General features: G+C 46.8%; 1 protein-coding gene across 3 annotated transcripts in view; it reads right to left on the bottom strand.

The window, feature by feature from the left end:
* The window catches only part of SLC39A14 (solute carrier family 39 member 14), a 39,773-nt gene extending 26,978 nt beyond the window's left edge, over positions 1 to 12,795 (bottom strand). For 2 of the 3 annotated variants that reach the window (XM_090290118.1, XM_090290117.1), the window contains exon 1: positions 12,650 to 12,759. The gene's annotated coding sequence lies outside the window, so the exon portion shown is untranslated. Of the gene's footprint in view, positions 1 to 12,649 lie in introns of all 3 variants that reach the window. The other variant, XM_090290119.1, reaches the window with a different exon arrangement.
* Positions 12,796 to 14,422: the final 1,627 nt, after the last annotated feature.

Below are 14,422 nucleotides of genomic sequence, written 5' to 3'. Positions count from 1 at the left end.
AAAGAAAAAAAAAGGAAGAAAAAAAAAGAAAAACAACCCAACAACCCATTCCCAGTCATTCAGAATCCCAACACTCTGCTTTATTTCCTTAGCCTATGATCACTATCTAAAATAGTCTTTTTTCTGTTGTTGACATAGTTAATACATGTATCTGTCTCCTTCGACTAGACTGTAAACTCCACAGTGGGTAACTTGGCCTATTTTCCCTGCTGCAGAGCTGGGAGGAAAAGTACCTGCCAAACGAGTGTGTTAATTTCCCTGCCCACTGCTCAGTTTAAATTTATTGTGCTTTGCTCTCTACCCCCAGTTGAACTACAAGCATCCTCTGGGGGCAGAACCCCCCTCTCTTGAAGCTTCAATAGAACTGATGACCCCAAGGAAGTTGGTCTGGAGTTGGGGTACAAAACATAAGGTAGAAAAATTAAAGAAAAACTTAAGGTGGTGTGGGGGTCCAGGAGGGAGGTGGTGGGAGAGAGACAGGCATAGGCAGACAGCGTCCTTTCCCCCGACTCAGAACACCAGTGTGCGGAGGCAGGCCACCATCTGATAATCCTGCCGAAAATTAAACATTAACTCTTCCCAGCGGCAGGGGCAGAAAAGGAAAGGAAAGGAAACCTCAAAAGTACAGGCTGTTTCTAGAATTTCTCAGCTTCTCATGGAAACTCTGAGTCCCGGTCCCGGGGCACACAGCCTCTCTCAACGTGCCAACGGCACATCCTGAACGCCAGAGGGCGGGGCTCCCGCGCTGCTGTCCAGAGGAGGGAGGGTGCGAGGACAGCCAAGGTCACAGGCAAATCTGGCCAGCAGGGCAGTGCACGCACCAGGGTTCACCCGCAGTCAAGGCCTCTGCCGTGGGCGGCCCCTCCGTACCCCGTCTGCCCACGCTGGGGGTGGCGGGGAGGGAAGCGAGGACCGGGACACGGACAGAATCCCTGTTCCTAGGGCTGGTCAGGCCACCCTCGAGGGCGCTTTGGCTAGTGGCCAGAGTCTGGGGGATGGGCGACTTTGTTCTTGCTGCACGTTTTTGGGAAAGCGGATGAGAACGGCCCGGGTCTCCTGACATCTTGCCGGACCTCTCAGATGGAAAGTCTGCAGCACCAAGGAAATGGTCCGCACAGAAATACATACATGCCAATCAACGTCACCAGGTCCCGGGACTGCAGAGCACAGGACACACCGTCAGTGGGGGAGTGCGGGGGGGTGGCGGGGAGGAGAACAGAGGCAGGAAGGGACACCAGGGCCGACAACCTGCAGCTCACCTCCAGGCGGGCAGGGGCAGAGCGGGGCCAGCCTCCCGGGGGGGGGGGGGGGAGGAGTCCCTTGGGGGCTGGCCCGGAACCCTCTGGCTTCCAGGAAAGGACGAGTGTGACAATTCGGCCTGCCCACTGGGACTTACAGGACTTTCTGGACTAAAAGAACGTACATACACAGACAGTCCTGCTTCATACAAGCCAACCTTCCAGGTTTCCAGTAAAAGACACAAGAAGAAACAGTGGATTGGAAAGACAGCCCAGCTGCCCTGGGGGTGGGGGGCGGGCAGTGCCGGTGGTGGAAGGACTCCAGGAGGGCTGGCTGCCCCGCCCCCGCCAGCAGCGCACAGGGAAAGGCCCTAAGGGGTGAATGGGATCTTCCCAGAAGCAGACTGGAGAGGTCCAGGAGCAAGTTGGCTGGGGAACAGTCCTTGTCCCCAGGCCAGCAAATATTTATGAAGACCTTGCTACACAATTTGCTAAACTACCCTTCTGAAGGTTCAACTACTTTAATAACCCTACTGCCTGTGTATAAGGATGCCTGTTTCACAAGAGCCTCGTCCATGCTGAGCACTGAAATCCTATTCCATTTCAGCCACACTGGGTAAAAACCATTCTTGTAATTCCCTTCATTTACTTTATTTTGGTCAACAGTGTGGCTCATCACATTTTCAGGTTTACTAACATTGATAGTTCTTTCACAAACTGCCTGTTATTGTCCTTTGTCCATCTTTTGCTGCCACACGTTCATCTTTTTTCTTACCTGTGTATGAAAGCGTTCACGGCATGGACTAATAAAATACTAATCTTTTGTCACATATGACACATATCTTCCTAATCATCTGCCTTTTAATTTTGTTAACTGGTATTACTGACAAAATTGAAAGAGGTAAATATATCAAGCTTTTCCTTTAAGGTTTCTGCTTTTTTAACTACCATGCCTGGAAAAACCTTTACCATTCTGAAATTACAGAAACACACACACATATTTTCTTGCCTTTAAAAATTTAAATTTCTAATTCATTTAGAATTTAATTTGGGTACAGTGTGAGAAAGTGAATCTAACTTTTTAAAAACAGCCAATTATCTCAACATTGTTTAATGAAAAGTCAATTTTCCTTGTAAACTTCAACCATGGAGTCTAAGGTTAGAAATAGAGGTAAAGTGCCCTGGCCAGGTGGCTCAGTTGGTTAGAGTGCCGTTTCCCGGTGCGCCAAGGTTGTGGGTCTGATCCCCTGGGTCAGGGCACATACAAGAGCCAAATAATGAATGCATCAATAAGTGGAAAAACAAAATCGATGTTTTTCTCTCTCTCCCTCACTCTCTCTCTAAAACCAATAAATAAAAACTTTAAAAAAAAAGAGAAAGACATAGAGGTAAAGTCAATTATATCCTCTGCACTGAGAGGCCACAGGCGGCTGGTCTAGCCAATGCATGCCAGTGCACAGTGTGGGTGCCACCTCTTCCCTTCCTCCTTCCTGCTCCGAGGTACAGGCCAGCCAAGGAACAACCATGAGAAAGAACACAGCCCACTGTGTGAAGGATGGCAGTGCAGACTGATCTGGGGCAAGAGCCTGGGTTCCTAGAGGCATCACTGCGCAGGAACATGGGCCTCCCGCAAGGCTTTGCCTGCTATCTGCCGACCAGCACTGGAATGATGCTGTTTTTTACATATAAACACCCCTGTTAACTCATCCATTGTCCTTTCTTCCTTAGTTTTATAACAGCTAGGATTTACTACTGTCTGCTAGGCACTGTGCTAAGCAATTTGTTTCCATTATCTCACTTAATCTTCTCAACAACTGTGTAAGATACATTCTACAGTTCCTCCCTAATTCATGAGAGAAAGACACTGTGTACATCAACGAGCACCTCCCTGTTTCAGAAACATTAAAACAACAAAAAGTATCTTAAAATTCAACAAGTAGTTTACAGATGAGGACACTGATGCTAAGTAGATTTGCTTAAAAGCACACAATGAGGAAGAAATTAATACCATCATTGGTGGCTGAATTCCTACCCATACTGAGGTCTGTTTTCAGATGTTCCTGTTTTGTTCCACTTACCTATCCTGTGCCAATGTCACACTTCATTTTTAAATTTTTATTTTTATTTTTGATTTGATTTTAGAGAGGGGAAGGGAGAGAGGAGAGAAACATAGATGTGAGAGAGAAACATTGATTGGTTGCCTCTTGTATACACGCCCGACTGGGAACCAAACCCTCTCAGCCCAGGTATGTGCCCTGACCAGGAATCGAACTGGCGACCTTTTGGTTTGCAAGATGATGCCCAACCGAGCCACACCGGCCAGGGATATTTTTTGGTTTTTTTGGGTTTTTTTTCTGGTAAAGCAATTCCAACTTCACTACTTTCTTTTTTAAATTGTTTTTGGCTATCCTTGTGCGTTTATTCTTTCAGGAAAAAAACAGCTTTTAAAATCATCCTGTCAAGTCCCAATACTTCACTTTGGGAACTCATCTCATGGAAATTGTCTTCAATGGGGGAATTCAGCTTAAAGGAATTTACAAAGTGTACGTGCAACAACAAATATCCATCAAGTGCCAGGGGAAAAGCAATGCACACAGACAACAATCCTGACCCACATGGAGCGTGCATTCTCGGTGACCCTAACAGTGAAATGTACAGTGGGAGGTGACTGCTAATGTAAGGTGGCCCATATGACAAAATCTGTTTGAAAACCGAGACAAGAGTTTGGGCTTTGAGTGAGACAGACCCCACTGTGAATCCTGACTCCACATTTCCCAGCTTCAGGGCTTGGGTCAAGTCCCAAGTTCAAGACGATTTATTGTCCTAATTTAGAAAAAACAAAGCTACTAACAGTCCCTCCCTCACAGCAGTTTAGAAAATTAAATGAGATACTCAGTACAAATCATACAGTGTCTGATGTATACTAGTCACTCAACCAATGCTAGTTATTTGGGAGAAGAATGACATGGGAAGCCATTCATATGTTAACTGAAAAACAAGGGCTTACAAAACTGTGTACAGCAGACCATCTTCCCTTAAAATGTACACATTCACAGAAAAAGGCTAAAACGTGTAACATACTGTTAAACCCACAGGTGGGTTTACTGATACCTTATCTTTTTATTCATCCGTACTTTGTATAAAGAACATGTAATACTTTAAGAAGTGAATTTTTGAGTCCAATGAGGAAAGGGGAAAGGCTTACCGATGACCATGTGGGCAGCCTTGTTTCTCCCCTTCTTGGAGACCTGGCTGCTCCAGGGAACAGAGCCTTGCCTAGGTCTTTTGAATCAGAGCCTCCTGGGTGAGACCCAGTATCTGTGCATCTAGTTCTGAGAGATCAACCTCACTCTCCTTTGGGGCACTGGTTTGACATTTCAGTACTGCTGGACTAGACATGGGTCACCTACAACATCCTGTGATTTATCTGAACTCTTGGAAGTCAGCTCCCCCTTTCCTGCAAACGGGTACCACATCTCTGCCCTGCCCAGCCTGCAGGGAAACAAACACTCAGTGAGTGCTCCTCGCACAGAGGCAAGTTGTTGGTATTGTGGCATCTGGATCCTAAGCGTGCAGGGCCTCTGAAGCCAGCTTTATATTTTCAGCCACTTGCTTCTCAGAGGTTTGTCAACATCAGGGGAGCAGGCAGCCTGAGGCTGGGCCCTTGGCTCAACAGCAGCCAGGCCTGCTTCCGGTCTTAGGTTTAAAAAGAAATCTCCCATTCCTGAGCAGCTCTGTCAACCAGGGTTTCCAAAGGCTATCCCCTAGCATCCTGAGTGCAGTGGGTTAGATAAGTACTCCAAAACCATGTCCACCCAAGGCTGCAGAATGTGACCTTTTTGGAGACACAGGGTCTTTACAGATACATGTAATTAGTTCAGATGCCTGTGACTGGTATCATTACATGAGAAAGGAGGAGAAGATTTGGACAGACACTGAGAAGGCCATGTGAAGACAAAGGCAGAGATTGGGGAGCGATGTTACTAGCCAAGGAACACCTGCAGCCACCAGAAGCTGGAAGAAGGAAGGATTCTCCTCTAAAGCTCTCCAGGGGGTAGGGGGGAGTGGTTATGGCCCCGCTGACACCTTGATTTTGAACTTCTGGCCTCCAGAACTATGAAAGAATAAATTTCTATTGTTTTAAGCCACCAAGTTTGTGAGTTTGTTCAGGCAACCCTAGGAAATTAATCCTTTGTGCCGAGATTCAGACCTTGTATCTCAGGTTCTCTTGCTACAGTTGGCAGAATCCTAAGGTCACTGCCAATGACCCTCACCCTCGTGTGCAGGCAGGACCCGTACGTATGAGGTATCACTCCTGTTATTGTGTTACATTATCTAACAAAAGGATTCTGCTGGTGTTAGTTGACCAATGTAGTTGACCTTCAGATAGGGCCAGAACTCATCAGGTAAACCCTTAAAAGGGACAGACTCCTGGCAAAAGGGATCTGAAGCATGAGAAGGATTCAAGATGGGAGACAGTATGGAAATCCAGCAGACACAATGTAACGAAGTGATCCAGGAAAGGTCACCAGGAGTAAGACTTAGTGACATCCTGAATACCTCCATCTAACGCTCTGAAGAGGAAGCAACAATTGTTTTTGTGACAGTCTTGCCAAAAATGCATGACCTCATTCTAAGAAAGATAAAGGAACTGTTCCAGTTTGAAGGAAACTAAAGATAAATAACTAAATGCAATGTGGGATTGTAGATCAGATTCTGGAACAGAAAAAGGATATTTGTAAAAATATTGGTGAAATTTATTTTTTAGTCTTCACCCAAGGATACATTTTTATTGATTTTAGAGAGAGGAAGGGAGAGAGAAACACTGGTGTGAGACAGAAACATTGACTGGTTGCCTCCCATAGAAGCCCTGACTGGGAATCAAACCCACCACCTTTTGGTGTATGGGACGATGCTCTAACCAACTGAGCCACCCAGCCAGGGCAAAATATTGGTGAAGTTTAAATATGGCTTGTGGCTTAGCTAACGTGCCAATGTTGATTTCCTGTTCTTGGTAACTATCCTATGGGGTGAGGGATAAAAAGGCACTCTGCTATATTTTTTACAATTTTTCTTTAAGTCTAAAATTAGTCCAAAATAGAAAGTTTAAAATATAAGGAAATGGATGGGTAAATTAACAGGGGTTACTTCAGGGCTGAAGGATTACAGCTTTTTCTCCGATGCTTCTTTATACCCATCTTTACAATAAGTATGCATTACTTTTGATAAGCAGAGGCAAGAGGCTGGAATAAGTGGACTGGTGCAAAGGCTGTTTGTTTGGGGGTGTGGAGCTGTTTTAGGTGAGAACAGTCTGGACCCCAACACAGAGGGCTGCTAAAACACAGCGACAAGGCTCTGACATGGACACAAACACTATCAGTACCTTAGACCCCAAAGCCCTTCACAGTTGCTGGACCCAACCTAAATTTCTTTAAAAAAAAAAAAAAAAGATTTTATTTTTATTTATTTTAGAGAGAGGGGAACAGAGGAAGAGAAACATCTACATGTGAGAGAAACATTGATCAGTTGCCTCTCACGCACCCCCAACCAGGGACCAGCCCATAACCCAGGCATGGGCCCTGACAATCAAACCCATGACCTTTTGGTTCACAGGCCAGTGCTCAATCCACTAAGCCATACCAGCAGGGGCCCAGCCTAAATTTCTAGCCACATCACTTATCCCTCTACCAACCACTCTGGCCTACATAAGACCACCCTTGCCCCAGGAATGTACATCTTTGTGTGGTTCATTAGTCAACTTCTCTTGTCAGGACTCCAGTCCTCCCTCTTTTCCTCCTAGCCTTCAAAGCTTGGCCTAATTCCTCCTCCAGGAAGCCTTCCCAGACCACTCCTGTCCCCAGTCGCCTCACCTTGCTCCAAACTCCTTAAGTGCCTCTTGTCTGTCACACTGAGTAGGTCTCAGGGAATGAATGCAACGAGATAGCATGTAACTTTCCGTGTGTACTCAGCTGACCGCCACTCATATTCTACAAGCAGCTTTGGAAGAGACTGTGTTTTGTGGTCTTTGCAGAGTGGAAGCTGTCTCAGCTGAGCACCATGGGCTGGGACATGCCCCCTATTCCTCCGTACCTCCCTGCAGCACACAGCCCCTCTGCTGCCACCAGCTGAGGATTTACTGACCAGGGGTCTGCTGTGTCTGTTCCACAAACTCTTCATGCCACTGTTGCTTGTTTTTAAGATTACAATTAAGTTAAGCAGTAACTGAAATAGAAATGCAGAAAGAAAACATTTTGATTTCTACAAAATTAAATGAAGTGCCCTAGACGGGAACTTCTGTAACTGTGGTCTGAAATACCATGATGACACCTGGGTCACTGAGGCCACGGCAGGAGGTCTGTAAAGTAAAAGCGGTTTCTATTATCATATTAAGATGGTAAAATCTTTCTCATTTTCATTTTTCAGAAGCTACTGGAAGTGTGATGAATGCGTACCACGTAGTCTTGAGTTTTCTAGAAATTTCTAAGGTAGAAGTTTAGGGTATAAATATATTTGCTTTCAGAGATTAACTCATTTTATTCTCAGGATTTCAACTTACTGGCCATCAACTTACATCATACCTGTTATAATTGATCTTATTATCTAACAAGTAATAATTATTTTGAAATCCTGAAGATCTATAAAAGTGTAAAAACTTTATTTTCAAAGTTATTTTTCATAAAAATATGCTTTTTAATGCTAACATGTAATGACCTTATTTTTATTTTAAATGAATAACTTTTTATTTTTTTAAGATTTTATTTATTTATTTTTAAAGAGAGGGGAAGGGAGGGAGAAAAAGAGAGAAACATCAATGTGAGAAACATGGATCGACTGCCTCTCATAAGTGCCCCATCAGGGGACCAAACCCACAACCCAGGCACGTGCCCTGACTGGGGATCGAAACAACGACTCTTCACTTTGCGGACGACACGCAACAAACTGAGTCACACTAGTTAGGGCATGAATAACTATTTTTAAATTTTTTAAAAATGTATTAGCATGATAGCGTTGGCCAGGTAGTTCAGTGCATTTGGAGTATTGTCTGGATACATCAAGGTTGCAGATTCAATCCCCAGTCAGGACACATACAAGAATCAATCAATGAATGCATAAATAAGTGGAACAACAAATCAGTGTTTCTCTTTCTCTCCCTTCCTCTCTCTCTAAAATCAATTAAAAATTTTAAAAATAATAGTTAGCATGATAAATATCAATAGGAATAGCCACATAAGCAATAGACAGTATTAAGGAATCCTAGGATCAAAAAGCTTAAGAATTGCTCACCTAGAAAGATGTGTTACAAATGAAAAAACAAGGACTAAATTAGGTGTGTGCATTATAAAAGCAGGATTGTGCATGTGGGCTGGTTTGCAAATGTTTTTTGAATTCTTGCTTTATTTTTTTTAATGTAAACTAATGAACAGATGTATAAATCCTTTTCCTAGCAATTCTCCTTCTGCAAATTTCTTCTATAGTTACATTTATACATTTACACATTACACAGTGAAATGCCATTTGTACAGTTTTTCACTGAAGCATTGTAATGACAAAATACATTGAAACAACCTAAATTGGGGAGAGAGGGAGGCAACATACAGTGATTAAAAACTTACTGTACTTCCATATTCTGGGATAATATGCAGTTATAGTAAAAGGATGATAGAAAAGTATTCTATGTGCTGATATGAAAATATCTAATACAGTTGGTAGGTAAAAAAACAAGATATGCTAAACAATATGTCTAAAATGCAAACTTGTAGCATCAGTATGTTTCACTGAATACTGTGTGACTTTTTTTTTTTTTAATCCTCACATAGGATATATTTATTGATAGAGAGAGAAAAACACTGATCAGTTGCCTCCTGTATGTGCCCCAAATGAGGACTGAACCCTCAACCTATGGGTGGGTATACGGGATGACGCTCCAACCAACAGAGCCACCCAGCCAAAGCACATGTGTGACTTTTGAAACTGTTTTTTAGCCTTTTGATCTTTGAGCTATGTTAATGTATGGACTAGTGAAAAACATTTAATTAAAAAAGAGAGGGAGAGAGAAATTGCAAGTGATACACGTGGTGTGATTTTTATAAACAACAATTTGCAAGTCTCACTAGGAGATTTAGACTCCAAGAAAAGGCCCTAAATCAAAGCTTTGGCAAACAACAATATATGCACATGTTTTTAAGGTAAAATAAATCGTTTAAAACATGAATTTTTTTTTTATTCTCAACTTTTGGCTGATGTTTTTTATCAACCACTAATACTGAGTACATTGATCAAGAGCCTCTAGGGCCTCACTGGCAATAAATTCAGGACAGTCACCTGCTCATTCCACCAAAGCCCCAGCAGCTCCTGGGCCTTATGATGCAGACAGGTGGGGGTGAGGGGGTGGCTGAGAGCACAGTCAGATCTCCAGTTTCCAAGGCAGGGAATTGGTTTCCCATGACTGGTCATGCCAGGCTCTCTCAGGCTGATTCTGTAGCTGCCCTTCCTCCTGTCTCTGTGGGAGTCCCAGAGGGCCCACATGGGGCTCTGCCTCTGGATCGCAGCTGGGCTCAACGAAGGGTCCCCTTTGGGAGCCCCAATAGTCACAGTAAGGGTGGGGATGTGGCAGCTGGGGCATGGAGACCTTGTGGTGAGGCTGCCCTGCTTGTCCCCTGGGAAAGAGCACGAGACCCCCTGCTGGCAGCAGACTCTGGACTCCTTATCTGCCGGCACTCTGCCAGCCCCCCAGCCTAGAGGTCAGAGAAGTCCTCTCTAGACACCTAGTGAGTCCTGGCTGGAGCCCTTCTTACCCACTCCCCACCCTCCCAGGTCTCCGGAGTCTGGAAAGAGAAGGAAGCAGAGGACTTGTCCAGGAGTGACTTCTCTTCACACAAGCAAAGACCCCCATCCCCCAAGTGACACAGAGACAACTGGCCCCTTCCTCTTCACATTTTCAAGGAAAAGACTAGGAGTATCAGCAACTTCGTCATCACTTTTAGGAATAAAAATGGACCCTTTCTTTGGTCTTTGCCACCTAGCCTCTTGGCTGCTAGTAGGCAATGTGACTCAGGATACCCATGAAACTCTCCAGACCCAATTTCTTCAGTTATAAAACAAAGGGGTTAGACTTGACGCTTTCCAGAGTCCCTTCAGCTCAACATCCTATAGTCTGTGGTTCTGCAAAATGCCCAAGCATGACTTTATTCAGGCATCAAGAGCAAACAGGCTAAATTATCCTGGAAGAGTGGAGAGAAGGCTCCAATTCCCAGACATATATAATCTATTCACAGCACTGCTACTTAGATCCCTGGACATGGATTGAGGTTCCTCCTAGAATAGAGTAGGGTGTGAGCAGGTAAGGAAAGACGGAGGTGGGAAGGGTTTGAAAACTGAACCAGTCCAGTGACTGATCTATATTACGTGCGCACACACTGTCAGTCCTTCCTGCCTTTTTATCAGCCCCAAAGAGGAGTGTTTCCATTATCTAAGAAATGAAAGGAGCTCCCAAAACTTAACGGTTGGGGGAAAAAAAAGTTTTCCTTTGCCCAGTGAACCTATGGGACAATCTGTAGGCCACAGAAAGGAGGCCTACCCAGAAAGTCAGGGAGATGAACCAACCTTAAGTGCGGGCTCGTCTCACCCCTACAACCCACCTCATCTTTCTCCTTCGAGTACCCCTAAATAATCTAGCCCCCCCCCTCAGATTATGATGAGGAGGAGGATGGGAGGAAGAGGAGACCTCTACTATGTTCCAAGCACAATGACAACATGCTGCATGGCAGTGAGGACAGGCCCACATAAATGAAGTATTTCTCCCCGCCCAAGAGTGACAGGGCCAGGATTCGAACACAGATTCACCTGGCTCAAAAGCCCAGCACGCTCCTGCCACCCAGTATCACCTTTAGCAGAGTCTGTTCTCTCCAAGCTTAACTAAACACAACAATGGGCTCTCCCTTGTGCTGCTACCTCATTCTTTATGTATGGATGTGCTTTCTGCCCAAGAAGAGTGCAGGAGCCGGACCTCAACCCCTCTCTGCATCCTGCAGTGGCCAGTGCAGAGCCAACCACAGACCAGGCCCTGTGACTGACTTACAAACTGAAGGATGAATGATGGCTCTGAATCACAGAACTTCTTGCCTAAATGACAAGGCCAACCATCCTATGTCTGGTGCCCTCTAGTCAACCTGCAACCAATGGCAGGAAGAGTAATGCTAGTCTATCTCCTGGTTTCCACACAATGGATGAAACACTCACCTGAGTCTCCAAGAGGAAATAGAATATGTGCTTTTTCATCCCAGCTGCTACAAGTTATGATTCTCTTGCTTCACCAAGTTCCTCTCAGTTGTTATGGCCCTTGTTTTAAGAGCTAACGATTAATGGATAAGAGACCACAGATCTAGCCTGACCTCCGCACTGACCCCTTCCCAGGGACATAGGGTAAGTTAGCGGCAGAGCTGGGACAGAGGCCAGGGTCACCAGGCCAGTCCCCTCTACACGGATCATCGCCATTTCCCAGCAATCTCCCTGAGGAGCCTGGGTTTCCTGGAGAACAGTGGCCAAAGGCAAACCCAGGCCCAGGGTAGCTCCAGGAGGAAGGGTCAGGTCAAAGCTGCTCCTGCCCCCACGCACTCACAGTCCTCTTGAACACTCAGGCCCTGGCAGACACTAGATCCTCAAAACTGTAGCCACAACGCAGAGCTCAAGAAATCTTCTTGGCTGAACTGGACCTCAAGATCACATGGTGAACTGCTTGGATGCCTATTTTGTCCTATTGCCATAACCAACCAAGAGAGGGCAGCCTAAACCGGACCACCTAAGTTGGTCAGTACAGACCAAAAATAGTTAAAAATCCATGCCCGCGAGGCAAGGCAGGTCGGAGTTAGCATAGTCCCTGCTTTGCCATCCTCCATTGCCTGCTACCGGCCGGCAGGAAGATTTGAGTCATTTTTCTTCAATTAGGCCGTGGTCTGGCCAAGGTGAGGTGGGGTGGGGGCCACATTTGCTCTAAAGCAAAGTCCGGACACCAGTGCCCCATCCGGACCGCCCCAAGAGCTACCCATCCACTCCCCACTTTTTCTATCCTCGCGTCGGTGAGCTCCAGGAAGCCTCCCTGAGCTTGCAGCGCGGCTTTCCACGTTCTGGGCACCTTCTCTGGCTCCCACATCCCGCGCTCTCCAGCACACTGGACCGCAGCTGCGACCTCTCCTTCCCTCTTCTATAACCTCATCGTGCACCTTGGCCAGGTGTCGCCACCATCGAGAGGCCGGGCCCGTGTGTGGGTCCTCCAGAGAGGCTTCCCGGTCCAGCCTGAGGCTTCGGGGACTGCGACCGGGTCCCCACCCCCACCGGGTGACCCGCGCCCGGAGGCGCGCTGCCGCATCCCTGGGGCTCGGCGCCGCCCGGCTCGCTCGCCCTCCGCCCCTCACCTGAAGCTGGGGCGGACGCCACCGGGCCCGCGCAAACTCACAAGCCAGGTGCTCGGGCGGCCTGTTTTGGCGGCTGCAGCGACAGCGTCTCTGTCCCGGCGTCCGCGCAAACAGCCCGCGCGCCCTCGCTCCCCGGCCTGCGTTCGTCCCCGCCACGCCGCGCATGCCCGGCTATATACCCTGCACGTCAGCCTCGCCCCGCCCCCGCCCGCTCCCGCCCCACCCTGCGCTCCCCGGGGCCTGCCACGTGTGGCCCTGGCAGGCAGGAGGGCTACGTGCGGGAGCCGGCAGCCCGCCAGACGCGGGTTAGGCTCGGGCCGCGCGGGGCTGCCAGGGCGAGTCAGCGCCCTGCTGCGCCTGGCGGCCCTAGGCTGCGATCCTAGCTTGCTAAGATACCAGCTCTTGTCTTAGCTTGATCAGGGTCATCTCCTAACCGTGCGGCGAACTGAATTCTTTATTCACGGAGGCCGCCGGAGCGCCCTCCTCGGGAAGGGAACCTCCCATTAGACTTCCCCGCCACCCCCGCCCCTTACGTGGGGAGCTCTCACAACCTGCCTTCCATCCCCTAGGAGTAAGGCTGCTCCTCATGTATGTACCTATTTTAACACAACTCAATTCTGAAATGTACCTTAGGAGGGGGAGCACCCAGACGATGTTTCTTCTGTAATTTCCCACCAGCCAAAAGAACAAAAATTTCTTGTTCGCATGCCAAATAAACCATATTACACTCATTTTCGAACTCAATGTTCTTTAAGGACAGATTTCTTAACCCAAAGCTGGGAGAAATGTTCTTTTTTGTGTGAGGACTGTCTTAGGAATCTCTTCGACGTGGGATAGTCCTATTGAGATGGATATCAGGCCTTGGAAATGCTAATTTCTTGAGAAAATAAGCCACCCATTAAATTCTCATTGTTCTGTTCTGCTGGACATCAGTATTATTTCCTGTATGGTTAAACCATTGCCTGCTGGGTCTAGGGGACCAAAAAATAAAAAAAGGCTTTTTAGCGGAACTGTAGCTAGTTAGTACCTGTGTCCATGTTCTAGCTCCGTGACTCGTGCTCCCCTGCCTATGTCTGCATTTGCAAGGGAAGGGGCACCACATCCCGCTCTGCGGGTCCTAGGGAGAAAACGCCCACGATGGCAGCACTAATGGAAAGGAAAGCAGAGGATGTCTGGAGCAGGTGACAGGAAGAGTCCAGAGCTGGATGGCAGCCTGCCCTTCAGGGCTGGGTGGAGAGGGAAAAAGAATGCACTGAAGCAAAGCCGGAACAGGCAGATCGTTCATGCCACTCTTGAAGAGACCAGCTAGGCCCCAGGTTCTTGTAGAAGTCCATTATCCTCACCCTGCAGTTACAGTGCTTCAGTTGGGTAAGGGATGTGGTGATGTTACTCTCATTTTCCAAGCAATTTCAAAATAATATTATCTCTTGCAAAATTCCCCTCAGAGCCCTGTCATCTTTTTAATAACCCTTTTTATTTGCGTTTTTTGGTTAAACGTGGAGTATTTTTTAGACATTATGTCATCCACTGGGGAAATCCCATCTCCAGTGGGGCTGTCAGAAATGGTCCAGTCTTGACCACTCCTTCCTGTCCTTGAAGTTCCAGGAAAAGGAATGAGAAACTCAACAGAAATTAAGTAAAACAAACATGCTTCTAACACCCAGAGCTCTGGAAAGTACAAAGGCCATAAATACACATTACAAAGGGTATGGATCACTTCTGAAAACTGAGGTCCCAAAGCAAACTCATGGCTTTCCCATGTCAGGTGTCAAT

Source organism: Furipterus horrens, unplaced genomic scaffold (genome assembly GCF_987537825.1).
Source record: "Furipterus horrens unplaced genomic scaffold, mFurHor1.1.pri manual_scaffold_10, whole genome shotgun sequence".
NCBI lineage: Eukaryota > Metazoa > Chordata > Mammalia > Chiroptera > Furipteridae > Furipterus > Furipterus horrens.
Note: the sequence above shows the minus strand (reverse complement) of the source record. Positions and strands in the feature narration are given on the sequence as shown.